At 49.2% G+C, this 27,604-nt stretch overlaps 1 long non-coding RNA gene across 11 annotated transcripts in view; it reads right to left on the bottom strand.

Annotated features, from left to right (window-relative positions):
• Nucleotides 1-24,944, bottom strand: part of LOC118603857 — a 148,651-nt gene extending 123,707 nt beyond the window's left edge. For 9 of the 11 annotated variants that reach the window (XR_004951379.1, XR_004951374.1, XR_004951376.1 and 6 more), the window contains exons 1-2: nucleotides 24,214-24,944; nucleotides 14,182-14,375 (exon numbers count right to left, since the gene is read on the bottom strand). This is a non-coding gene — a long non-coding RNA (uncharacterized LOC118603857). Of the gene's footprint in view, nucleotides 1-5,194; nucleotides 5,402-14,181; nucleotides 14,376-24,213 lie in introns of those variants that run through there. The other 2 variants (XR_004951380.1, XR_004951372.1) reach the window with 2 other exon arrangements.
• Between the last annotated feature and the right edge of the window lie 2,660 nt (nucleotides 24,945-27,604).

The following is a 27,604-nucleotide window of genomic DNA, read 5'->3' as shown; positions in this document are numbered from 1 at the left end:
GGGGTTTAGACACAAACCCCATCCTAGAGAGGTTGGCTGCCATTTTGCGCCCAGCACTACAAAGTTACTATTTTCTAAGGATGGCGGGATCCGAGCACCAGTGGGCTGGCTAACACTGTTCAACCCCGTAAGTCCAAGATGTCTGTTTCCTCCTTGGGGCCATGTGGTGTGGACTTTGTACCAGACCAAGCTAGACTTAGAATCCACTCACCCTTTCTTGACTAATAGACCTTGAACAAGTCATCTGATTTCTGTTTCTCAGTTTCCTAGTCTGCAAAAATAGGCATAATGACGCTTCTAGGTGTGGCGAGGATTAGGTAAGGTGGTGTATAAGCAAGACGAGCTCCTGCCTCACAGGTCTCAGCTGTTGGCATTATTTGCATAGGAAGCCACACCAACTACCTCATCCCTGGGAAAACCCGAGGGGCCTGGTGGCCACCTGCCATCAGGAAACTTGACCCACACAGAGCTCCCTCTGTGCCTGTGGCCTACGGCAATGGCGGTCACCTGCCTCGCCCACTCACAAGGCCTGGCTTCAACTCCTGGACCAGGATTGAGAGCCTCTCCCTCAGTCAGCAGCCACCCCGCCTAGTGTAGAGGCTGCTGTCAGCTCCGGGCTGCATGGGTTGGATGAGGGGTGGCCACTGGATGACCAAACTGTGGGGCCCGCCCTGGGGAATTCCCAAGCGTGAATTCCTGGCTGACCCTTTTGGTGATGAGGGGGTGGGAATTGGGACTAAATGGCCAACCAAACCGGACTGAGGGTGAGGAAGAGGCGGGACTGTTTCTCGGGTTATTTTTGACACTATCGACAGTAAATCATTCATGTCCTTAATGTTTATCAAGCTCCTATTACCTGTCACATGCCAAGTAACCCCTAGGAAAAGAGGGGGAAGGAGGCAGGTAAACAGATCATGAGAATCACGGAAAGAGAGGGGAATGATTTCACAGGGTGGGGAGGAGGCGAGATGCGGGGGACGGATGGCTTCAGGAGGAGCGTGCCTCCGAAGCTGTTCCAGGCACTTCCTTTCCTGCCCGGCTTCGACGAACGGCCAATTCATGCATAGGAAACAAGGAGAACCGAACCCTTGATTGTCCCAACATCCCGACCATGGGGCTCTGCCTCAGGTGACGAGCTCGGGGTCTGGAGTCACCCACACCCAGGATGAAATCCCTCCCTGCTCCACCACTTCCCTGTTCTGTGACCTTGGCTGGACGCCTTGGTGTCTCTGAGCCTCAGTGCTGTCACTTACACAGTTAGGACGACGGTGGTGCCTGCCACACCACTACATGAGACGACGCATGAGACACTAGTAAATGCTCCATAAATGCAAGCGATTTTGCTTAGGAGCAGCAAGCTGGCCTTTTAATGTTCTAAACAGATCAGGTAGGATCCAAACTGAGGACTTCATCCAGCAAAAGTCGTGTAACCCATCGGGCCCGCTGAGCCCTAGCAGTGAGGACTCGGCTAAAAGAGCTGGAAGGAGGATCCTTGCACCTTCCGGGGGTGCGGAAGAGAAAGGCTTATGGAAGCCAGATTTAAGATGATAAAGTGAGTGAGAAGACAATAACGGGTAAAAAGAGGGAGCTTCAAAAAGAAAATTGGAGCGAATTGGGGGCAAGCACAGTGTTCGGAGACAGGAGCGGACGGATGAAGTGTGAGAAGAAGATTACGGGCTGCTGAGAGCTGGCGCGGCCGGCGGGGTGGGAGACGGTGTCGAAGGGGAGGTAAGAACTCCGCTGCGATAACGGATCGAATGTAATGGAGTGCAAAGGGGGGAGCAGAAGTGCGGGGAGCCCGAGAGAGAGAAATCCGAGCCGCGCCGTCCAGCGCGGGCCAGCCGAGAGGCCGCGGGGCCAGGGCAAGCGAGGTGTCCTGCGAAGAAGGCGCGTGTGCACGTGACTGCAGGCGCGACACACGCATCCGCGCCCGCGCACCTCCCGCCAGCTCTGCTCACCTGAGGGGCCCAGTGCGCATCCTCTCAGCAGCACAAGGGCAGCACGCGCGGGTGCACGAAACGAGGATCAGCGATGGCGAGAGCGTCGAGCATCCGTGACGACAATGACGATGTCATCGCTCGCCACTGACTGCGCGCTGGCCGCTCTGCTACGAGCCTTAAACGCGCTCGATCTCAGTCTTCGCAGTGATTGGGTGGAGCCGGCGCTATTATTGTCCCATTTGAAAGATAGGAATGGAGGGTTAGACAGGTGAAGTTTCTTGCTCAAGGTTAGGTTACTTGCTCAAGGTCACGCAGCTGGAAGAGGCAGTGCCAGAATTTAATACTACATCTGACTAACTGAATAGTTGGTGCCGTTGTTAAAAACATCCCAGGTCACAAGCAGTCAGCCAAGAATCCAAATTCTCTTAAGTCGATAGTCTCTCAAAATCACTTCTCAGTTGGAAAGTAGACAGAGCCAGGGGAATGGGAGAGACTGCCAGGCTGGCCAGGGTTTGCAACTTAGGAGCGATGTTCTGTGCATTCCCAAGGAGTCCCAAGGTCTGAAAGTGAATGGGTCCACGTCTCACACTGACATCCACAGACCACTCAGTGGACAAGGGCCACCGTCCTGCCCAAGACTGCTTTTCTATCTTTAAAGAGGGAAGCCACAGACAGCTTGCAGGCTGCCGCCTACCTACCTGGCTTGGCGATGATTGACAATACATATTTTAATGCAAATGTAGTTATCCCTGTTAAGTACAAGAAAAAATGAAACGTGTTCTAATGACGCAATGCTGCTTTTTCAGAAGAGGCATCAGAGAAGACCCGCACCAGATTTATTTTATTCTGAGGACTGCGTGAAGAGCTATTCTAAACCCAGAATTTGCTAGCAGGAAATTGGCAGAAGCAACCTTAGAAAAGCACAGCTTTTGTGTCCCAAGTCAAATTCCGACCGAAGGAACCAAGGGTGGTTCCTTCTTTCGCCATCTCTGCCTTCCATTGGCACGAGAGTCCGGCGTGTTGGCTGGTGGCAGGTAAACTGAGCCACGTCCATAGGCGAGGCATGGGTGGGTCGTATCCCAAACGCACATCGCTCACATCCGGAGTGTTTATCTGGCACCAGCCGGTCAGCTGTGCTGAGCGCCTCGCCTGGATTTTCTTATTCCGTCCTCTTCACCATGTTATGGATAGGGGCCCACGACTCCCTGTTCCCACCATCTCCTCTGGGGCCGACAATCATTTCTGGAGGTGACAAGGCAGAAGAAATAATCTGGCAGGTTTGGGGGCCGAGCTTCTGTGGAGCGTTGAGCTTGGGCCGGAGGGTGTGGTTTGGGGCAAATTGCAAAAGGAGAATAATCAAAATACAAGTCTCCTGCAATGCACGCAACTGCCCCTCTGCCCAACAAAGAATGATCGAGCTCATGATGTCGCTGGTGCTGCTGCCGAGAAACCTTTAACAGCGGCTCAGAGAGAGAGACAAAGCGGAAGTACCGGGGACCTGAAAACATTTCACATTCCAACTGCTTTTCAAAGAGCAAAGACCACAGAAGACCAGCGGTTGAAGTGTAGCCAGAGGGTGGTAAGGGACCTGCACCCAGAGCTTGTCACTGTTAGGACGTGAGCAGCGCCTACGTATCAGGATTATAATCCCTACTGCCAAATCCAACATATTAGTAAACCAATCGGACCTTGATGATGTGTATCCATCACCACGAGAAGTGCTCAAAATATGTCATGCAGGGAACAGATAAAAAAAGGTTATCCGGTCCATTCTAAATACTGTAAAAATGCAGAGGAAATGACAAATTGTTAAGCGTAAGCATGACTGTTTCTGAAGGATAAGATCGAGTTATTTTATTTTGGCTGCTATACGCTTTTCTGAATTTCCCAACATTTCCAAACTTAGCCTCTGTGTGTGTTTTTTTAAACTTTTTATTTGATGTCATTTCAAACTTACAGAAAAGTTGCAAGAGCAATACGGGAAACTTCTCGCAGATTCACCAAATGATTACATTTGACCCCATTTGCTTGTCATTCCCTCCCCGTCCTCTCTCTCCCTCAGCCATTGGACCTCCTTACCCCTAAATGTGTGAATGAATGAATGAATGAACGAACGAATGCTTATCAAAATCAGAAACTTCATTTCTAGTTCCCTTTCATCTGGAACAGTTCTTTAGCCTTTTTCTTGACCTTGACACTTTTGAAGATTATATACCAGTTCTTTTTTTTTTTTTTTTTCAGAGAGTTCCTCAATTTGGGTTTGTCTGATGTTTCTTTACGATTAGATTCAGGTTATATATTTTTGCCAGGAATACCACACAAGTGATACCGTGTCCTCGTAAGCACATAGTATTGCTTGGATAAAAAGGAAAATGCCATGAAAAAGACGCGGCTTCGTAAACGAATCCGGCCCCGCTCCCCGCCCCCCACCGCCCTCCCTCCGCTTCCTCCGAGAACACAAACTCAGCCGAGAACACAAACTCGAGCCGAGAACACAAACTCGAGCCGAGTCTTAATCATACTGATGTTCTTTGCGGTGTCTCGTATTCATCTTGTTTTACGTTTCCTTTCATTCATTGGCCGACCCTTTCCGGAGCACCTCCACCTCTGCGCTCACTTTTCCTATGTTCATCTTGTCTCCTTCATGGGCCAAACCTTTCTAGAGCACAGAGCTCTGTGCCGAGCCTCCGCCCAGACCGCACCCCAAGCGCATAGGCGACTGAGTTGTTGCTGAACTAAACCATGCTTTTTCCTGCCTCATCCTAGCAGAGCGGTGCGGCCGTCAGGGGCGTTTCTCCCTCTTTAGAGGCTTCATACATGTTCCTTTCTATCTCAATTTCGGTGCTGATGACATTCGATCAGAATTATCCGTCTGTCACCCTGGCTTGCCCCTGAGTGGCTCAAGGAGAAAAATCAAGTTACATTCATCTCCGGCTCCCAAGAGCCTAGCCCAAGGCTCTGAATCAGCGCTTAATACACACTTCCAGAGTAAATGGAATTTACATAACCACCCCATACGGATGGGTCACCTTTCATTTTGAAGACGTTGACTGAGAGTGCTCGTTCTGTTTAACAATCTTTAAATTATACTTATAAAGAAGGCAAGAGCCTCCTACTCACAGCAGAAACCCATGGTGGCCGTACACACATACACATACACACACACACACACACACATACACACACACGCGCGCGCGTGTGCGCGCGCACGCACATATACATTTGTCTTAAGCAAGATTTGAAGTTACTATCAGTTCAGAGTGTATTTCTTTAATTGAAATGGCCCGTTGTGCCCCAAACTGGCTAACTCTGTGCTTCGGGTACCTCGGAAATTGAGCATCACGTGGTGCTGTTAAAGCCTTTTGAGGGAAGCAGCTCCTCACGGCCGCCTGCGCCCAGAGTGTCTTCGTCCGTTCATTCCGTAACTACCAGTTGTCCTGGTAACTTTCTTTGCTTTTTAACTTCAAAACCATGAAAAGTAAATGGGAATGAGCCACTTTAAATTAAATATGAAAAACAATTACATTTTGACAGTTTAATTGCATTCTTTCTCCCGGCCTAACTTTCTAAACAAGATACCGCACACATCAAGTATGCCAATTGTATTTTTAGATTCTCTTGCAATTAAGAAAGTATCCCTAAAAGAGATAAAATAATTGGTGGAATAAATGGTTATTTCTTGAGGGAACTATATTAAGGAATGAATGCTCAGCCATCGCATCCATAGCAATTAGCTTTTAAGCCACTGAGGACAGATGGAGGCTCCTCCTTGAAGCCACCATCCTATTCTTTACTTTCTCCCTTCTGCTCCACGCTGCCGACCCAATCGAGTGTCAAGAAATGCCTCGGCTGACAGGAATTGAGTGGGTTCATTGCCCTATGTTCTGAGCACCCGGAGGTGGCTTCAGAGGTGGCCTCATCTGTGTGACCACCCAGACTTTTAGAGGTACCAGCCTATCCTAGGAAGTGACTTTAGCATCTGAGAATCGTGAATGCATTTGGAATGTGATATGGTGCTGTTAAAATTCCAAAAACTGATTCAAAATATTCACTAGGGTGGGAGAGGGATATGCGATTAGATAAAACGAAACACAAAAAAATGTAAGATACCAAATGGTATATCTCAGTTGGTGCCTTCGAGATGCGCACGTACTGAAAAAGGGTGGAAAGTGTGTGCGTCAGAATGTTAACCCCTGGATGGCAGGGTGAATGGTGAGCTTTACTTCCTTACCCTTTTATAATCAGCAAAAACCAGGTGTTACACAAATCTCTACAGGGTGGGATTGAAATATCACATGGTCGAAACCAAATTCAGAATGATGACCATAACAGCATCTATATTTGATGGCACCTATTAGGGGCTGCACTACGTCTTCCCCTAAATCCATACAGTGAAATTCTAAGCCCTAGAACCTCAGAAAATGGTCCTACTTGGAGATAGAGTCTTTAAAGACATAACCAAGCAAAGTTATGTCTTTAGGGCCATTAGGGTGGGCCCGAATCCATTATGACTGGTGTCCTTGTGAGGAGATTAGAACACAGACTCACAGAGGAAAGAAAATATGAAGACGCAGGGAGAAGACGGTCATCTACAAGCTGAGGAGAGAGACCTAGGAAGCAACCGGCCCTGCTAACACCTTGCCCCTGGACTTCCAGCCTCTGAAACTGTGAGAAAATACATTTTTGTTGTTTCAGGTGCACGGTGGTAGGGCTTTGCAGCCTGCTTGAGCAGACTATCACAGTACCATTAACTCCAAGGGTCACCGTGGCCAGGGTGGCTTTGTACAGATAAGAACCATGCCGTGGCACAGGGCCCAAGGGCTCAGAAGAGTCCTGACTCTCGGTCTCTGCCATTTCTGTCTTAAAATTCTTAATAATTTTTTAACAAGCAGCTCCACATTTTTATTTTGCACTGGGCCCATTAATTATTTAGACAGTCCTGGTTGTATCCATTAATCCATGTACGTCTCCTCTCTCCAAGGCAGGCCAAGTGGGTGCTCACTTATTTGCTGAGCATTTATTGAGCACGTGCTGTGTGTCAGATTCTTTGCTCCAAGGCACAGATCTTGCCCTCTGGGACGCTGAGCTGAAGAGAGGGGTAAAGGCTTGTAGACAAACAGCTCAGTGTCCGTAAGTGAAGGAGGCAGAGGCTCACGGGAGCACCGAGGAGGGCGTGTCCTCAGCTCAGATGGCTTCGCACCAGATCCAGTCACGTAGTCCAACCCATGCCCATTCTAGAGAAAAGGAAATTGAGGCCGATCTGCCCAAGTTCAGCCAGCTGGCCAGCGACCCACCGAAACCCTGGTCTTACATCTCCTCTTTGCACGAGGCTGCACCGTTCCCAGAGGTGCGCTGTGCGATTTCCACTAGAGTTAACTCGCAGACGAGGGAACTCTGAGCAGGTGTGGGGTATAGTCACACTCGAGGATTAGCAAGGCAGTGGGTACTTTGTGAAGTCACTTTAAGAACTCGTGTTTTCAGCATGAGGCTCGTGAATCGTGTCAGGTGGATGGAGCATGTGAGGACAGAGAGCCTGAAACTAAAGGCCGAGAACCCCAAGAGGGAATTAGAGTCAGTGTTGGGTTAAACTATATTAGAAGCAATAGTGTCTGGGTCTGTTCCTGGAGGCGTAGTAACGCCTACTCTCTACCACCTCTTGAAATTGTCTGCTAAGTCATTCATTTCCCTCTTTTGGCAAAATAACCGATACGAGGAAGTTCCATGCTCAGACATTGTAAACGAAGTCAATGTTAGGCCAAACTCTGCATCATCAGAAAATGTAAAGTACAGTGGACCCTCGAACAGCGTGGGGGTCAGAGGGACCAACTGTCCACACAGTCAAAAATTTGCGTAAAGCTCAAGTCGGCCTCCATGTACGGGGATTCCCATCCACCAGTTGACCTTGAACGACATGGATTTGCACAGTGCAAGTCAACTTAACAAAACTTCGTGTAAATGGGCCTTTGCAGTTCAAACCCAGTTCAAACCCGCATTATTCAGGGGTCAACTGTAGATGGTTTATTTCCATTAAGAATAATGGCCAGTTGAAGCATTTGAGATCTTGCTTCCTGGCAATGTCATTGGTTTGGCTCAAATAAAATCTTATGAAAATTCCAAATAAAAATAAAAATAAAAATAAAAAAAGTAAAAACAGTGGCCTGTTTACCGTGTTCCCCACCCCACCCCCTATCCAAAGGATTGTGTTCATCATCCGAGCCTTCCTCATTTGGCTCAGAGAAGTTCTGCCACTTTAAGGACCCATTATTTCAGATGCCCATTATTTCAACACGGTTAGGAGATGGGGGAGGTCGACTCTCTCGCAAACTCTCGAGCAAGTGAAACTTGGTCCTTTATTAAAGCAGGGAGGAAAAGCCACCTGCTTTCAGCTGCGCCAACCGGCCTCCGAACCGGCGCTCGCCCCGCCAGACGCGCCAAGTGTTTCCCGTCCCCCGCTGGCCAGTTCAGCAGCATCTCTCGCTCGTACATCAAACTCGCTCGGGCCTGTTAGCCCGAGTGCCCCACAGGGCATCGGGAAGAGGTACCAGACTCCATTATAACGTCTCTTAGCACCTTCTGCACGTCCGCGCCATGCTGGTGGGACACCTGGCTGTGCGAAAGGAGACTGCAAATGGGATTAGAGGCATAACATCACCTTGCCTGTCCCCTCCAGCCGGGTGAGGGAGCAGGCGGGTCTCGCTAAGCAACCGGGCGCATCTTTTGATTTTCTCAGAGGCTTTCTTGCCCGGCCTGTTGTCCCCTGACCGAGCTCCACTCTGATGGGTGAGCCAACACCTCCCAAGCCAGGGCTGCCTCCTGGAGGCCCCTCTGCATGGGCAGCTGGGGAAACTGAGTCATGGTGATGTTAGCTCTGAGCACTTCTATGTACAAGCAAGATTATGTCACCTGTCAGCTTTTATTTTCGGGTCATGGTGGTGGTGAGTGTGAGCGCGTGAGCTGGCATGTATGTGTGCGAGGGTGTGTCTTCTTCTAGCTCCTGCCAGAAGAACATGGAAGTCTAGAGAGAGGGTACATGGGATCCAGGAAAGCAGAGGGCAATCAGTTGATCAGGGCATCTGGGCCAGGCAGAGAAATGTCTTAGTTTATAAAAGGAAACACACACAGAGACAGAGAGAGAGAGAGAGAGAGAGAGAGAGAGAGAGAGAGAGAGAGAGAGAGAGAGAGAAGTGAGCGATTTGAGTCCTTGGCCTTGCCTGTCCAAGTTCAGCACAGTTGAAAACTCTGAGTTTCTCTCGGTGCCGTTTGGACCTTACCTGAAACTCCTCCAACTGTCCCAGGCAGGAGAGGATGGGATCTCTGCTAATTACCCCAGAGGCCAGCTTTCTGCTCCTTTGAAGAGCTGCTTTGATGTGACGTAATTCCTCTACTAGGCCCGGCTGTGCCCAAATTAAGCACATAATGAGCAATTATCAGCTGGGCTCTAGGAGTGCGGCTGAGGCAGCTGGAGTGGAAACGTGGCCCACGCCTGCCACCAACTATTCTGGCCGCCACCAACTTCCTCTGGGGCAGGACTAATTCACTTATCTGCTTCCCTTTCCACCCCCGCTCTTGAGTGACATCCTCCCCATCTGTAAAATGGGGCTCAGGGACCTCGAGGAACCCTGCTCAGAGCACTCCAGCTGACCGCCCACGGCGCTAGGAAAACACTGGGAGGTGCGACCTTGGGTCTCTCAGGGCCGAAGAGGGCAGGCTCTGCGGGCAAAGTCATCGCATGAGCTGTGTGACCTTGGGCAAGGGATTAACCTCCCAGCATCGGTGTCCTCATCTAAAAGGTGGGACTCTAAGAGAATCCACGTGGAGGACTGTCAGCAGTAACTGGAGCTCCGGGCCTGTATCTAGCTGCTTCCCAATACACGCCGGCTGGGGGTCCCATGGGGATGCTCACATATTTGGTCCGAAGGGGTGATGTGGGAATTGGTGGGACCATAATAAGATAACTGAGGCACAGACAAACAGAGCGATCTGTACTTCTGTCCGCCCTAAACACCAAGGAGGGGGAGTCAAGCTGAGTTTTGAAGAAATGATAAAGGAACGAAGAGCAGTAGGTCTTTAGGAGCGTTTGGTCCACTGAGACTCTGAGTTCTGCACGGACAGCTTTCCTCAGAGCACGGGGCAGGCCTCCCGGGCCGGGAGGAACATATCGAATCCTTCCGTGCAGAGTGTGGGTTCTCCTGCACAAGGAGCCCCTGTCCTTCCCCCCTCCTCAAATGCCTTTTGCCCCTCAGCCGCCAGGCTTGAAAGACAGAGCTCCTTGGAGAAGGAACATACGACGTCCTTTATAGTTGGCTCCATTAACCTGCTGCCAGATTAATCTGCAGAAATCCACCTTCTACAGGAAGCCGCCCATCTACCTCCCGTGATGGCCACGTACTCTTCTGTGCATTCCCATAATCCCCGCTCAGGCCCTTATCCATGGGGTCTTGCAGATGCTTCTGTGGAATCAGTTTAAGGAGCCTGTGAGCATCTTGGGGCAGTGGTCACATCCTGCTTCATCAGGTACACAAGAAAAGCCTTTTCTTTTCTTTTCTTTTTTCTTTTTCTTTCTTTTCTTCCCCTTCCTCCTCCTCCTCCTCCTCCTCCTCCTCCTCCTCCTCCTCCTCCTTCTTTTTAATTTAAGCTAATGGCCTGAAATTATCTCCTGCGAGCGGGGTTGGCGGAGGTGGGTAGAGGTGAGCACAGGACTCTGGGGCGGCAGGATTGCCACAGAGAGAAGCACGGAAGAGAAGCCGCCTCACAGTTCTGCGTAAAGCCAGCCTTCGCCATCTCGGCAAGTTCTGGAATGTTCCGCCTGCTTCATCTCAAGGAGCCCTGCCGCCACTTCTGCTCCTCTTCAGACCCTCAGATGAAGCAAACGCTCTCTCGTCTCTATTCTTTCTCACGTGCTGTTCTGTCTTTTAACCACTCGTCCCCATTTCAGGCCCCTTTCTGAGACCCACTGATGTACATTTCACGAAGGCCGCGACTCATGCTGCGCCCCCAGGTCCCCCAGTGCTTGCGACGCTGCAGGCGCTCAGTAAAGATGTGGTATATGAGTGAGTAAGCGTGGTTACCCAGCATCGTTTGGGGCCCAGTTATCAATTCTGACCCGAAGCCCAGGATGTGTAAACTGCAAGGAAGGAACAGCTCTGCTTGCTGTCTGCTCGGAAGAGAGACAAGAGTCCCCCAAATCCCATGAGCCTCAGCACCCAGTAAATAAACCCAGGTTTGGGTTTAAGCAAGATTTTAACAACAGCCCAAGCCAACAAATGTCCCCTTAAAATAAAATGCCCTCCCTCTTCCCAAAGGGGACTGTCTTAGACCTTCACCTCCATCACCCACGTTCCCACCCCAAGGGAGCTGAGCTACCACAATGGCCCTCCCTCGACCTAAAGCCACTGTCACCTCGGGGGAGGCCAGAGAAAAGGGCAGCGGCAGGGGGGCAGTGGGAGGGGGCAGCAAACAGGCAGTTTTCACATCTCAGGGTCTGAAATGATTGCCTTTCTCTCCTCTCCCTGTGGGTGGGGAGCTGTGTTATGAGCCGGTGGCTTCAGGCTGGGCCTGGAGATGGAACGAGATGTGCAGTTGTCAAGAGCAACTTAGCAGATCCCTCCACACCCATCACAACTGAGGCCGGGATCAATCCACAGCCCATCAGCGGGCATTTATGAAGCCAGCTCCGTGACGCTGGCCTGGACCAGGGGCTGCGAGGGGCAGGGAGCAGGCTGCCAAACCAGAGACCAGGGAGAAGGCTGTGGAACAGAGAGAAACGATGAAAGGAGAGAGCAAACCCCTGCCCGCTAAATGGCCTGCTACAAGGAGGATCCCCAACAGAGCCCCCGGATGGCGGGGCCCCCACACCACCCCATCAGAATGCCTTTCTCTCCACATCCGTGATGCCAGGAAAGATTCTGTGATTGCTTCATCTAGTCCTGAATCATAGGGAGAACCGCTGAGTTTGAGGTCAGACAGGTCAAGGTTCAATTCCAAACTTAGTCACTTGCTAAACAAATGACCTGAACAAGCCCTTAATCTCTCTCTTAGTTTCATCTTCCTTGTGGGCTAAATCCCTTATGAGGTTCTCAGGATAGTGAGGGGGGAAGTTAGGGGTGCTGTCCACATATTACCAAGGCACACGTACCAGCATCCTTCTCCACATAATGAAGAAAATGTGTACCTTGGGCAGAAAACGTACTCTTAAACAAGATGTCTCCTTTGTGTCTATCTCTATCTCTGTCTCTCTGTCTCTCTCTGTCTCTCTGTCTCTCTGTCTCTCTCTCTCTGTCTCTCTCTGTCTTTGAATCTGGAGCCCACTATAATTCATCTGAGAATTCCCTGTGCATCTTCTTAGCTTGGATAGAAAAATTATAGTAAACGATTAGATGAGAAAAGACAACAGAGCCTGAGTTTTTAAACACACTCCATGGTTGGCGATACGTTTACGTATAGGCTCACCTGAAAGACAAGGAGTCTTGCTGGAATGAAACACACAAAATAGGTGGAAGTAATAAGTAAATAAATGGCCCGACAACCCTGCCTGTCCAGGAGTGTAGCTCGGGGTGTCACCGTGTGACTTGCACTTGCTCTGACGGCAGTGAGCAGAGAGAAGTCTGCAGCCTTTGCAAATACTGGTGTGAAGGTTGGGAAAGTCTCCTTAAAAAATGGGGAATTCCGTAGTGATTTCCAATCCTCTAAAACTCCATAGTCAAACCGAGCCATACGGACTGTTATATTATCGCAGTTTTCTTATTTATGCCTGTCTCTTTAAGAAGGATTTGGCACGACTTACTCTTATGTATATAGAGAGAGTGTTGTATATATTTGAGAGATATATATATCACATATACATACAAATATATGCACAGACACATACATATACATACATAGTTCAAAACAGAACAAAATAGATGAAGAAATCAGGGTGAAGAGGAAATAAAAGTGGTAAAATCAAATTAATCCAAGGATTAGGCCATAAAATCTGGAGCAGTTGCTATGGGCAGGACAATTCTGATATTAAACTATCCAAGGCTGGGGACATGGGCTTTATTTACACTCATAAAAGACATTCTTTTATTTTGCCCCCAAATGCTGTGCCAGAGCCTCTTGGAAAAACCTGCAGACACTAATATCCCTAATTCCCCATGTGGCAGTATCTTGCCTCGAATCACTGTTTTACACAGAATTTATTTCCTGCCAAGAAACCCATTCAACCTTTGGAGCCACGACTTTCGTCATTTTTCAGCCGGGGATTTTCTAGCCCAGGTTCCCAACAGATCCCAGATCTGGGGAAGCAATCTGCCTCAGCCTACAAAGAAGACCGGGAAGAGATATTCGCTCAGTGAAATATAGTAGTTGCGCTGCTCCTAACTCTGTCGTGTGCTTACCACCTTGAGCGCTTTCACCCACGATGCGGACTAGCCTTGCGCTTCCTCTGGATGCCAGAGAGACGCTACCTACCTCCCAATCTACCGAGAAACCAGCGCATCCCACTGACAAGCCACGTGGGGCTTTCGTTTTCCCTTTAATGTAAAAACAAGAAGACTTATCATCCTAATGGAGTCTAAAAAAACAAGTTCACTACTTAGGCACAACAGGAAACGAAATTGTACAGTTTGGTCGCTTCATAACGAATCCAAATTCAGCAGCCTCATCCTTTGTTTAGTGGTGTGGATAGCAGCCCCACATCTGGCAATTGCTGGCTGCGTCAACTTGGGCAAACCTTAACCTCCGCGAGCCTAGACTTTCTCACCCGTAAAATGAAGTAATGACAATATCCACACACATAATCGAGTTATTGTGAGGATTAAATGAGAGAACGTATATAAAGCATTTAGCCATTTGTAACACTCAATAAATGTTACTGCTGTTATTTGTATTATTAATCTCTTGATGATGATGATGATGATGATGATGGTTCTCAACCAGGGACACTTTGGACTCCCGGGGGACGTTTGCAATGTCTGGAGGCATTTTCGGTTGTCTTAACTGGGAGAGAGGATGCTGCTGGCATCTACTAGGTAGAAACCAGAGATGCTGCTAAACATCCTTCAATACATAGGACAGACCCCACGACAAAATGATCTAGTGTGACATGACGATAATGCTAAGGTTGAGAAACCTCACTTTTAAAGAATAAAAATGCCTTATTCAGAATTAAATTCTTGCTTTTTAGAAATTCTATTACATCAGCTAGAGAAACCATACACACACACACACACACACACACACACACACACGAAGGGAATACCTTTGCCAATTTCCTAAGTGGCTGTATAACTTGACACAGTCTGCTCAAGACTCAGTGCTGCCGTCTGCAAAATGGCCAGGCTCTACTAGTCGATTTCCGTATCCTTCCGGCTCCAATCGTCTCTGTGATTCTAATTTCCAACAATCCTCTTTTGTGCACGAAGAAAGAGGGGCTGGGCAGAACCCTGCTGCATTCTGGATAAATAAGAGCACAATAGAATTCCTTTTGGAAATAAATCATCTTTTCATATAAAATCTTCTGAAGACCATTTCGAGAAGAGTAATAGATCTGCCAGTCCAACACCTGCAGGGTGGGCAATAATTTACTTAGCCCACTGACTTGGAGGCAGGTCCTGCTTTGATAAATGGCCCAATTAAGCATCTGTTAATCACAGCATTAGCTCATCGGAAGGTGGAATACCTACTTCTCTCAAGCAGTTTCTCAGCAAGATAACATCACAAATTCCCCAAGCAGCGAAGGGCATTTAACAGCACAGGGGAGTGTGGGGGATCAATGCCTCTTTCCAGTCTTCAGCCCCAGTGGTTGCTGGGAATATCCTCTGCGCCCCATCCTGGCCCTTCCCCCATCAACCTTCCTATAACCTCGGCTCCTGAACTCTCCTGTTCGTCTGAGGCCTTGATAATAAAGCAACATCTGCAAAACCTACAAGAACTTTACTGCAGTTAATTGAGTAATTGAACCAAGATGCAGGGAGAGGTGATCTATGGGCCCGGGTTGAGGGCCGAGAAGGGAGACAACGGATTTATTGCAAAGGCCGTGGGCGGCCTTGGGTCCAGGCCCTGGTTCACGGGAAGTTTGAGGTCATGTGGGATTAAAATATCTTCAGAAACAAATGGAATAATTTGGCCGAAATATCAGTAACGCTGTGCCAGCTTATGCCAGGAGACCAGGTATGATTTATTCACCTGTATCCAACACATTTTTTTTTTTGATATCTGCCCCATTAGTCTAAATTTATAGATTATCGAGCAAATGGATACCCCTTGTCCATGTCTGTCCGTCTGTCTCATCCTGATTGTTACATGAAGCCTGGCTTTTGCAGTTCAAGATGAGTAAAATCGTACCTAACGAGGACTAGAGCCCCAGAAACTACCCAGGTGGTGAGCTGGGCCAACGATACTGACAATCTAGCAGTTGTATTTGCCCAAAAGAGGCTTGTTAGAGCCAATATGCATTTGGTGATAATATCTTCTTGTAATCTGAATATATCCATATATCTTTACATTTAAGCATGATTCACCACCTCGAAGTCATTGGATACAATGTAATACATTTTCCCGTCTTGCAGATATACACATGGCAGATACATAAAAACGCCAGTCTGGGTGGCTGGCATCAGGGCTGCCTGGTGACTAGCCTGAGCACACAGCCCCGGCACACAGGAGGATTGGCTTTTTGGAAGGTTATTACTCCTTTTGTAGTTTTTCCGCTGCTTTATTAAATCCCAAATTCCTTGCAAAACTGTACAATTTTAATAACTCAAATCCGCGTGGATCATAAAGCTGTCTAAATATACCTAGCGCCCTGGGTATCAGACAGATCCGAGGGTGATGATGTCACTGGACCTGATTAACCGGAACAGGTCACCGACAAGATTTTATTACAAGTGTCATTTAGATTTCTGACAGCTTTACAAGGCTTAATGGCTTTTTATTAAATACATTGTGTTCCAGGAAGCTGACAGTTGGGGATGCCTTGTAAATACAATGCAGTGGAATTTCCTTAGAAGCTATGTGAGAGAAAGCAGAAGGAGCTTGGGACATCCCTCCCTGTCCCCAATCCCATTGCTCAGGAGGCCCGGAGTTCATCATCTCCTGAGGCCAAAGACAAATGACCCCCTGACGCACCCCCGCCAGCTCCCCCAACCCAGCAGGTCTGCCCCAGGTCAGCTCAGATGTTTTCATCTGATGCTCTCCAGAGAGTCAAATTCCTCAGTCCAGAGGGTGACCCACTGCAGCCACTGCCCCCAACCCCTCTCCTAAGCCAGGCTTCCTCCTAGGGATCAGTGAGGCTGGCCTTCCTGAAATGCATGTTCTCCATGGGTCGATTATGTGCTTTTGTTTGCTTCTGCCCAGCTGTTTGTCGGACCCACTTGGAGGGAGGCGGGAGAAAGGACGGATGGACTTACTGTAACCTCGACTGCCATCCCAGGTGCTGCGCACCAGGCTTGATGCCCTCGGTAAGTTACCTCATCCCATCACACAAACCACCTAGCTGAGCAGGTGCTTCTAGTCCCCTAACAAATGAGCAAATACAGGTCCAGAGGATTCAAACAGAGAGGAGACAAAGGAGCACTGACATATTTATGTGCCTAGTTTTGGTACTGGGATAATTTATTCCTCACCCCACCATCCGAAGGAGGAGCTATTACCCAGCTTTAAAGATGAAGAAGTCGAAGCTCACGTGACTTTCCCTACCTCCCAGCCCAGACGAAGGCCACAGTCACTCGTTATGGCAAGAACAGCCACCACTCCTCGGGTGTTCTCTTTGTCTGGGACCCGTGCAAAGAGCTCTACCTGAATTGTCTCATTGAACCCTGACAACCTCCCCAGTTGAATACTGTTAGTATTCTCTCCACGTCACAGCGGGGATTTTACGTGCAAGCTCATGCGGACAGCGCCTGAGCCAGGATGCAAACCCAGGGAGGCTGGGTCCAGCGCCCATGTTCTCAACACCTGAGCACTGACAAGTCGGGCCTTCCCCAGCTCACAGTGTACGGAGAGAGCGTGTGAATTCCGAACGTCTCTGTGTTATTTACTGCTTCCGAAGCACTCTCGCGTACATCCTCGCACGAGATCTTCACAGCAGCATTCACGAGGCAGGGAGACAAGGAGCTGTGACATTCCACCCCCCCACCCCACCCCCACCCCCCGCCCCCCGCCACACACACACTTTACAGATCGGATAGCTGAGGCTTGAAGAGCTGAAACATCCTGCCCAGGTCTGATGAGTTACAAACCCGGTCCGGGGCTGACCCCAGTTGCTCATCCTCTCTCCCAAGGCCAAGGCTTCATCCACCTTGTGGTCTGCCGCTCTAGTATGGGGATCGTGGTGACAGGAAGTGGACACCCCAGGAATCTCAGGGCAAGTTTTCAGAGCAAAGGACCAGCGGCCAGTGGGACATGGGAAGCAGGACTGACCTCAGTTAGTAAGTACAGTTGACTCTCATTATTTGTGGATTCTGTATTAAAAATTCACCTACTCATTAAAATGTATGTGCAGTGCTTTTGTGGTCATTCCAAGACATGTGTCAAGCAGCGAATAATTTGAATCACCTGACACACAGGTTCATAAGTGTCCTTTGTGTGGTATATTTAGTGCCATGCTTTTCACTTTGTTATGCTTGCTGTTGGTGACTCACTGTTTAAAATGGCCCCGAGCATCATACGGTTGTGGCGCCCCTAAACTCAAGGAGGCTGCGATGTGCCTTACTGAGTATTAGATAAGTTTCACTAAGTCGTGAGTTGCAGTGCTATGGGCTGTGAGTTCAACATTAGTGAATCGACAACATGCATATTAAATCAGGTGTCTTTAAACAGAAACACCCATTAAGCAACATCATGTTTTGATCAACTGGCAAAATCGTAAGAAGTGGCCCATAAGAACCGAACCCAGTATTTCCCCTCGGAGCAACGGTTTAGCAACTCTAGTTCATTGTCTGAGGCAACGGCACAGAACGTAACTCCCACCAATAACCAGAATCGGCGCTGCTTCTAAAGTTTCTTCCGTGTGCACAGCCCTCTGCCTGCTGCGATTAGGGGCAGAAGAACACGCCCAGCCCTTCGCCTTCAGGATTCATCATCACCATGAGGAGAGAGGCCTGGAGGCCGGGACTGGCTGAGCCAGCCCAAGATCAAGGGCCAAACGGGTGTCTGCGCGTGTAGCAGAGCCCAGGACAGCACCATCGGTAGAAACAGAACAAGAGGCATGGATGCTATTTGGAATCTTCTAGTCCCATGTTTATAAAAGTAAAAAGACACAGGTAACCTTCGTTTTAATAATATATTTCATTTAACCCAAAATATGTAAAAATATTATCGACACAATATAAAAATATTAAGGAAACGTTTTGCAGTCCGTCTTACGCTACGCCTTTGAGATCAGTGTGTTTGACGCTAGCCACCCAGCTCAGCAAGAACAAACCACATTTCAAGGGCTCCGTAGCCACATGGGAATAGTGGCGGTTGTTTGGACTTCAAGATTCTAGAGGTCAGGACACGTTATCCCCAAATACACCTGGAAAAAGCATCTGCACGCAGTAGGTATTCAGCAAACCCTTTCCATGATAGTTTGAAGTCAAAAGTGGTTGTGTAGAGAATCGTGGGCAGGTCACTTGACCTGTTCAAGCCTCGGGCATGAAAGGGGGCGATGATAACAGCCCCCTCCTCCCTGGGGGAGGATAAAACGAGATAACATTGTATGGCGAGACTTCGGTAAACACTGGGGGTGACTGCTGCTCTATTTCCGATGCCGTTGATGGCGAACCCAGCAGCCTGTGTCCAGCCAGACTCCCATAGCAGCTGCGGAGGCTGCAGGTCCCGGGTGCACCAGGCTCCCCAAGTCCTACATGTATAACAGCGCACGTGAAAGTAGAAGCACATGTCTGATGTTCTCGACGGAAGCAGTCAGACCGGAAGCTCAGGAATATTCCAGAAGCTGCCCCCGAGACAATCAGGGCTGAGTCAGGAAATGACTTCCATTTAACGTGGGGCTGGGTCTCCAGGGACCCTGCTGCACCCCACTGCTTGGCAGCCACACCACCCTGGCTGGGTTTTCTATTTTCTGAAGCCGGGCTTTACTCAGAGTTGGAAGAGGAGCAAAAATTATTGAAATAAGACATGGATTTCTTTTTTAAGTTTGCATGAGATGTCGGCTTCCCAACTATGTCTATGGACTGCAGTTTGAGAGTCACCGAATTAGAATTGCTCCATGGGGGTCATTTGAGAAAGGCCAGGGCGGCCTGGAGGGATGGCCCATGCCACCCTGTCTCATCCATCACATCACCTCGCAGCCTCAGGGAATGGACACCTGGCTTGAGCCCCTGTGCTCACCCCCAGGGTGTGGGTGGCAACTCGGAGCTAATTCCCATGACACTGAATCCAGCTCCCTCGCCCAGCACCTGTCCTCTCAAAGGGGGGCAGGTAGAGTGTTCATGTTTGCTTCATTTCCCCGCCCAGAATAAGTGCCACCTTTGGACAAAAATCTCAGTGGTGGTAGGTTAAACTTCAAACTGGGCCATCCTGGAATTACCTCATGAACTGGCGTTAGAAAGTAGGCACTACTTTTATGAATAACAAGATCCATCTAAAATGACAGCAATTTGCTAACCAACCTGAAATGACCTCTACCTGCCCAAACCTTCCCTTTTGTTCGAGGCCCCCACGGGCACATGGAAAGGCATCCCTTGAAATGAGTCAGAAATAAGTGAGTGCCAAATTCCCCTGCTGAGATGTTGGACTTCATGTCGAATCTGTGAGTCTCGGAGTTCTGCTTAGTAAAATGCGGATTATATTCGCTTTCCCACGGGGTGGCCAGGACAGGTGAGTGAAATAACCGAGGCACCCACGAAAGGGCCCAGCCCAGAACAGAGGCTAAGTGCTCCCACTTCACCCCTAAATCGCACCGTGAAATCAGAAGGCGATCTCTCTCTTCCCGGCCGCCCCCGGGGCAAAGCGGTCTGTTCGGGTAGTGCATGATTTAAAAGGATGCTAAGTGTCAACTTTTCAGAGATGGTGTAAGACTGTTTTGACTTGTGCCAGCTGAATGACAGGCAGAACTCCCCGTTTCTCTCGGCTTCTCTTGGGTCGACATTTGCCATCGACAGCCTGCCATCCTCACGACCCAGGGAATCTAGGCAGGGCCAACGATGGCAGGAGAGTTAAAATATGCCATGTCGACGCTGCTAACCCCTCGCATCTCCAGACTCGATGGGCTCCTCCCGTTCACCTGGCCCCTCACTGTGCAGGAGAGGTGGTTAGAGGGCGGGCCAGGCTAGGTGAACCTCTCCTCTCCTCTCCCAGGCTTTTTCCATAGGCAGTGCCGCATTCGGTGCCTTGAAAAAGGTCGATAAATGGATTCGTCTAAGCGAGCGTCACGGACAGAATGGTGGGAGGATGGGCAGAAACCAGAAACGTGCTACTCAAACCGGCGGACAGTGCCTTCCGGGTCAACAGCATGTGACCCGAGGGGCCAGAGGCGATCCGGGGAGGGCCCGGCTGCTTCTCCCAGGAGCTCACTCTCCGCACACCACTGCAGAGCTGGACGATGCTCCGGCCCCCATCGCCAGTGCCCCGTCCACCCTCGGAGCGTCTCGCCGTGGCCAGATTCACCTGCCATGCTCTGACAATTCCCAGCTCTTCCACACATCAGTCATGCGACCTTGCGCCGACGATTTACTCTCTCTCAGCCGCAATTGTCCCATCTGTGAAAATGGACATAATGATGCCCGCTTCTCAGGGCCGGGAAGTAAACGAGCTAACGCGTGAAAGTGTGCACCACAGCCAGCGCATAGTAAATGTCCAATTAATTTAAAAACCGTAATGGTTGCCCGACAATGTTCACATTTAACACCTTTTTTTTTTTTTTAAAGAAACGGCTGGGCATCTCATTGGGTATAGTGAGTACCTATGGTACCAATGTCTACCTCACGCATTCCCTGAGAGAAAATAATAGTCTCCATCCCTCAGGCCAAGACATCTTGATGGCTGACAGAAGTTCATGCCACACAGGGCCACCCGCCATGGTGACCTGGTTGTGTGCTGAGCCGCACAACCGTGGTCCATGGCTACCCCGGGCGGGTCCTTCCTGATGTACGTCTAGCGTCCAAGGGAAGTTCTTTCCTCAATTGTCCATCCCCAAAGCCATCCAACTCCAGCGGTTTAATGAAATCTCATCGTGCTCGAAAAAGAAGCACCTCGCCCACCTGTCCTTTGTGCCCTCTTTTCCCTGTCACTGTCTCCGAGAGTTCCCGCCTCAGCGGGCTCAGGCTCAGACAGATGCCTTCGGTGGTCCTCAGAAGGGCCTGTCACGTCCCAGAGCCAGGTCCCCTGGCACAGTCTCCCCAATGCTCCCTGGCAGCACATCTGCCCAGGTCAGGCTTAGCCCCCCTGCCCCTCTTAGCCATGTGGGGCCGGTCACACCTGCCTGGGCTCCGCGCTCCTCTTCCTATGCCTCCTCACTCCCCTCTCCACACCTGGCTTTCTAGAACATGAATCTACTCATGTTATCCACCCCTTCTTAAAACCAGTCCGTGGCCTCCATTACCCTCGGAACAAATTCCGAACTCCTTCCCAGGGCGCAGAAGGGTCTTCTGAGCTTGCTTGCCTTTGCTTTTCTCCCCATGGCCCAGATAACTCCTCCTCCAGCTTCAGGTCTCAGCTTAGGTACCGCCTCCTCTGGGAAGTCTTCCCTGATGCACCTCCTCAAATCACCTACAGCTGCCTGTTCTTCCCCAGCCAAGCATGTACCAAACTCTGTGTGCCAAAAGTACCTGTTCACTGGCCTCCCTGGCCGGCTGAAGTAACTTACCCCTTTCTGTTTCCCAGTGTCTAGCACAATGCTGAAAACCATGCAGAATTAGTGAGTTGATAGATTTGTGATGACTCCTGGAGACTCTACGCAAAGCTCTCTCAGCATTGGGATGAGCGTCTCAGAGCTTCCCCAAGGCACCAAGAGACACCAGCACCCTGTGGCCGGTGGCCCTGCAGAGGCCTGTGGGTTTGCTGCTCAGGAAAACTGGGCTGGCAGATCGAACGCATCTGCTCCTCCGGTCCAGATCGCCAGCAGCCAGCAAGTCAATTGAAACATCGTTTGAATTGGTAATTCAAAATTAAGCAGGTTAATGATGGACATCGATTTGTAAAACCTGGCCCATCACCTCGCCTCTTACAAACAGGGGTTGGCTGGGAACATGGCGCTTCCCAAACAAGAGTTCATTTAGCTCTGGCCGTGCCCTGCCCCCACCCTGACTTTGAGGGCCCCTGTTCTCAAAACTCTACTCCGCGTCTTAGCAAAGCCTTCACACCTGAGATCCCCTCTCAGCAATAAAAACTCGCAAACTTGAGCCAAAGGGGAAAAGCCTGGTGCCACTTTGCACCTGTAACACATGAGTCACTTGCTTAAGAAAGTCCTCAAGAACAAGTTTGTAATTCTCCCTGTGTGGTGTGCCGGAAAGTGGAGGGCACATGGAGGGTGAGAAATACTTTCAACTGCACCAGCTTTCAACTCCTAACCACGGTCTAAATGAGCTGGACCATCCACATTTTGGAAAGTGACTTTTCCCCTGTTGGTGTTTTATTGTGCTGGTCAGAAAGGGACCCATCTAAGCCAACAACTGCTGGAGGATTTTAAGGCCACCCCACCACAGGGCAGGCACGGCTGGCTTCTCCACCTTTGTTTGCAAGCTGAGAAGGAGAATGGAGGCCTGGAGCGGAGGCAGGGAGTCCCACTGTGTCAGATGAGGGACACCCAGCCGGGAGCAAGCCTTATGCAAAGCCTCTGGTGGACTTGGACTTGTGAATGCTCTGACAATACATGGAGAATCTGTGGGAGGGAGATGTCCTTCGTGAAGGTCGCTAACCCTGCTGGGGGCCTGCTGGGCCTCTGCAAAGCTCAAGTCCAGATAAGGCACACGCTCCTGGTCTAGTTCATCCACACTTCCTGGCAAGCCTGGCCGCAGGATTCTGAGAGGGCTGACTTGGGGTAAAGATGCCCTTGGCACCCAAGAGGAAGGAAAAGGGCAGTCACCACTTCCCTTCAGGTAAGGTGAGGCTCCAGTAAGATCATCGACGTAGAGCAGGTGGCCCAGCGCCCGGCACCCCGCCTGCTCCCAGCTCTCCTGAGAGGCGGGCACATTAGCTCTCGATGATGGTGACTCACATGGTCACCCGGGGTCACCCTAGGAATGCTTTTTCCTGCTGTTTGTTTGTCTTAGGCCTTTCTGGGAAAGAGGCAGAGAGTGGGGAGGGGAGGAGGAAGGCGGCCGCTCTGTCACATGGGCCTCAGGGAAGCGGAGAGAGAGGACAGGTTGGGATGGGTCCCCTCCCGGGGCTCTGCCCACTCGCCTGGCTCCGGCCTGGGGTTGAATGGAGGGGGAGTGGGAGGGCCAGTGGCCGGAGGAGGCTGGAACGAGAGGCCACCCCCAGTCACCCGCCTCCTCACCCATGTCCTTTTGCCCAACTTTCCTTCAAGTTTGTTATGAGCGAGAGATCCTGGGCTGCAGATTAATAAAACAATGGAATTTTTATTTCTTTTTCTCATAAATTACATAATTCAAACCTTAAAACACCTTTAATGAACAGTGACTGGGCATGTGACACTTAATAAAACTGGGCTCAGGTCAGTTTCTGCTTGACAGGCTACCAGCCGAGAATGCGCCTTACGAGTAAATGATTAAGAGGCGGGGATCTTTCCTGGGCTCTACTATTAAACACTTCAAAGGTTTCCAAAGTCAGATAAAATGAAAAGCAAATGTGTTTCACTGCCTCTCAAATGCCTCAAATGTTTTAGCAGGTGCAAGCAATGAAGCCGTCCATGGTGACAGCATTTTAGGGTCTGCAAAGTGCACCCAACTGAATTCTGGGAGTTCTGGACCGGCTTCATAAACATTCATGATTTCCAATGCAGAGAGATGGTCGTTGTCAGAGCCCATCTACATATGTAGCACAGAAGGAAAACATCTCAGGGTCCTCCGGGTCGTGGGTCAGCTTAACCCTTTCTGCTCCAGGAGAGACCCCAGAGGGTCCCCAGCTGGGATGGTCAGCCCTGAGCTGGCAGAACAAGGGAGCAAGTCTCTGGGTTGGCCCAGAGTTATCGAAGGACCATTAGTGGTCAGGTCGAATTCAAAACTTCTTTTTCTGGGCACAAGTACCTTTTTATGCGATTTACAAATGCCTCGCAGGCAACAAGAGCCCACGGACAGAACATATAGATGCTGGGATTTCGTACCGAGTTTTCAACCTCTCTGTACCCCAGTTTCCTCATCTGTAAGATGGGAATAATCATAGCACCTACCTCACAGTTTTTGCGAGGATGAAATGGGTTAACATCGTAGAAGCACTTAGATCACATAGCAGAACTCAATACACATTCTTGATTCTTATTGATCCATTAGGAAAAATGAATAGGAAAAGTTAGCATTCTCCATCTTGGCCATTTGAGCTTTTCATTTAAAATTTGCTGTAACTTAGCTTTATAAGTCATAGTACTCTCCCACATAGACATATAATATTTTATAGCTTACGAAGGACGTTCTGAGACGTTACCTCATTCCAACCTCTCCGCAGCAAAGCCGGTAAGGCAGGGATGGTCATCCACGGACCTGGGATGGATTTCCAGTTCTGTTGTAGCAATCTTGCGTGGAGTCGGACCCATCACTTGGACCTGTGCGTCCCGAAGGCACCCATCTGTGAAACGGGTACAGAGAGGCTCCCTCTGAATCACAGCACAGGCCACACTGGGCTGCCACCGACATCTGCCGAGTTGTCAGAGCTGTTGGCCCCCTTCTCATCTTACATGTTTTAATTCATGAAGGAACTCAGATGCACTTGACATATTATCTCAGTAATCTTGCGGGCACTTGTTTATGGTACCTCGACTTTTGTTCTTGCCCTTTCGTGAGGAGGGCAGTGGAATGGCATTCCGGGAGTCAGGGAAGAAGAAGCCCGCGGTTCTTTCCTCGGGGAATAGCTGAGCAGTGATCGTTATCACAGGACGTTTTCCTGATTTCCTGGCAACACAGGATTACTCACCTCCCACCCAGCAATGCCAGCTACTCGATGCACATCCCTGAAAAGCCTTTGCATGGGTCAGGGTACTTAAAATTCCCACATCCCACAGCCCCTTCGCTACATGGCAGACACTCAAGGTGGACACTATCCAGCCGCCCAAGCCCCTGTCTGCTCTACGATCAGTCAATGCCCAGGAATGAGACTCCCTTCAACAAGATGATGGTTAGTGCTTCGGCTCAGACACTCCTCTCCTGCCCCTCACTCTCCCCACCCAAAAAACCACATTGGACCTGGCTTGGCCTCTACTCTCTGCTCTCAGTACGCACCGCCCATTCATACTTTTCTAAGCATCCTATTTAAGGGCATACTTTTAGGATGTATGTGAAGAATATACTTTATAGCATTATTTATAATAATGAAAGATGCAATACATCTTAAATATCCAGGATTAATAAAATTTGGAACAACCATATGTTGAGGAGCTAGGCTGACATTTGAAACAAAGTTGATAGGGACATGAAAAGAATTTCATTGCATACACGAAGACATTCACGTGTCATGCTAAATTACAAATAGGCATATCATAATGCTATACCTCCAAAGCGATCCTTCGTTAACTAGAAGTACAAACTTTATATAGAAATACTAAAAGATAGATATGCCTATTTTAAAAACCTACATAGATACACATGAGTTGATTAATAATGTTTGCTGCTCAATAATGTGACTTTACATTTAATTTGTTCAATTCGATTACAGTACTGTGACATTAGATTTAATATTTTGTTCAGTTTTCTTTCTTTGGTCTGTTTGTACTTTCTGATTTCTCTAGAAGAAACATGATTTCTTTTGTTATATTAAAAAAATGTTCTTTTTAGTTAAAAAAATATGCTTGAGTTTCATAGCAGGCTTTGAAATTCATCTAGTCGAATGGCCTTAGTTTCTAATTGGGTAAACTGAGGCCCAGAGAAATGAGATATGAGAAATGAAATACGCCCATGAAGGTCCTCAAGCTATTTGGTGGCAAAGCCATGGCCGGGGACCGGGTCCCTTAACATACCCCAGTCCTTCCCATGAGTCCTGTGGTGGCATTGAGATTTTTATAAACATGGAGGGACTGTGTCCACGAGTCGACTGGGTGGGACCCGTCCTCCTCTCAGAGGCACGGAGCTTCCCTCGAGTGGGCTCAGAAGCCAACTCCTCTCCTCCGGGTTAGAAAACCAACGACAGAGTGAAAAAAACCATGGCGCGTCTCACAGCGTAGGCGCCAGGACACGGCCTGATGCGTCACGCCAGACTCCAGCACATTCTCCTTGCCCTGACCTCAGCCTGTTCCACCCCCCGGCTCATCCTGGTCTAGCTCCTCGGTTAATGAACAACTTGGCCAAATGAATGGGTAGAGATTGTATCAGCCTGTTTCAAAGATTTTTTTTTTTTTCCCTAAACCACCCTCAGCATTTATGGTTTTTCCTCCTTCTCATTCATCATGACTCATTCATTTGTTAATGCTGAAATGGAAGGTGGTTGTTCTGGTCAATTGCAGTAATTTTTTCATCAAGGAAAGGAAAGAGCCAGGGTTCCGAGCAGTAACTTTAGTGGAGCTAAACATCCCCGTAAGGCCATAGCACAGGGTACTGAAAGGAGAGGCAGGCTGGGTTGTGGCTGAACTCCCGCCAAGACCTCCAAGAGCAAGTTCAAGTTCACGCTGGCGCTCACGGTGTCCAGCCTTACGGAGGAGCGGTGCTCACACCTTCCCAAACCTCCATCTCATTGTGGGGATCCCCGCCAGCCTTTCGCACCAGGCCGGTTGGGCGCCTTTGTAGAGGGGGAGAATGAGAGATGAGCGGTGAGGCCGGGCGACTTTCCAAGGTCACAAAGCTAGTAAGAGGCCCCTGGCCCTAGGTCAGTATTTTTTCTTCTATACTGTTCTTGGGGAGAATCTGAGAGGTTGTGAGACCCCATTGCTGACTGTCTCTAGGAGGCAGAAGGAACACTAACCATTTAGGAAGAAGGGTCAAATAATTAAATCAGGGAAAATGTCCCAACCTCAGAAGCTTTGAGCATGGGGCTTACATTACAATCAACACTTTTTTTCCTTCTCTAATATTTTTCCTTTGGAGCCTTACATTATCCCAAAGTCTCAGAATCCTCACTTCTGGGATTCTAGTCCATAGACATAAAAGCACAATTAACTAAAGATATAGATCTACATTTAAACACGTCAGGATGTTTGTAGTAGCCAAAATTAAAAATTAAATAAAGTCCCATCAATAGAAGAATGGCCAAATGAATTAGAGTTCATGTCCACTAGGAGTGACTGGCAGCTTCATTATGAGATTTGGGGCGGGGGGCGGGGGAGGGATTTCCACCACAGCGGTAAGAACAGTGAGATGCCAAGGTACATATAATATGTGTGTGTGCCTTGCACATATGTTTATCTAGACGGACACCAATCAGGTTGCTACCATGAGTTGGAGGCGGGGCCTAGGAGAATAGTAGGGAGAAGTTAAGTTTTTTTTTAGAACAGGCTGCACTAAAAATCAGCATGTGTAATAAGACCTGAAAGATGTAAATTGCATGCGTGGAAGTGCATGTAAGCTTCAAAACAATTAAGGTAGATTCAGCTTCATTGACTCGGAGAGCCAATCGAGCATTCAGGGCAAGATGGGTAGAGA

This window comes from Rousettus aegyptiacus, unplaced genomic scaffold (assembly GCF_014176215.1).
Source record: "Rousettus aegyptiacus isolate mRouAeg1 unplaced genomic scaffold, mRouAeg1.p scaffold_m13_p_6, whole genome shotgun sequence".
In the NCBI taxonomy this organism is placed as follows: domain Eukaryota; kingdom Metazoa; phylum Chordata; class Mammalia; order Chiroptera; family Pteropodidae; genus Rousettus; species Rousettus aegyptiacus.
This window is presented reverse-complemented; position numbering and strand designations above follow the sequence as displayed.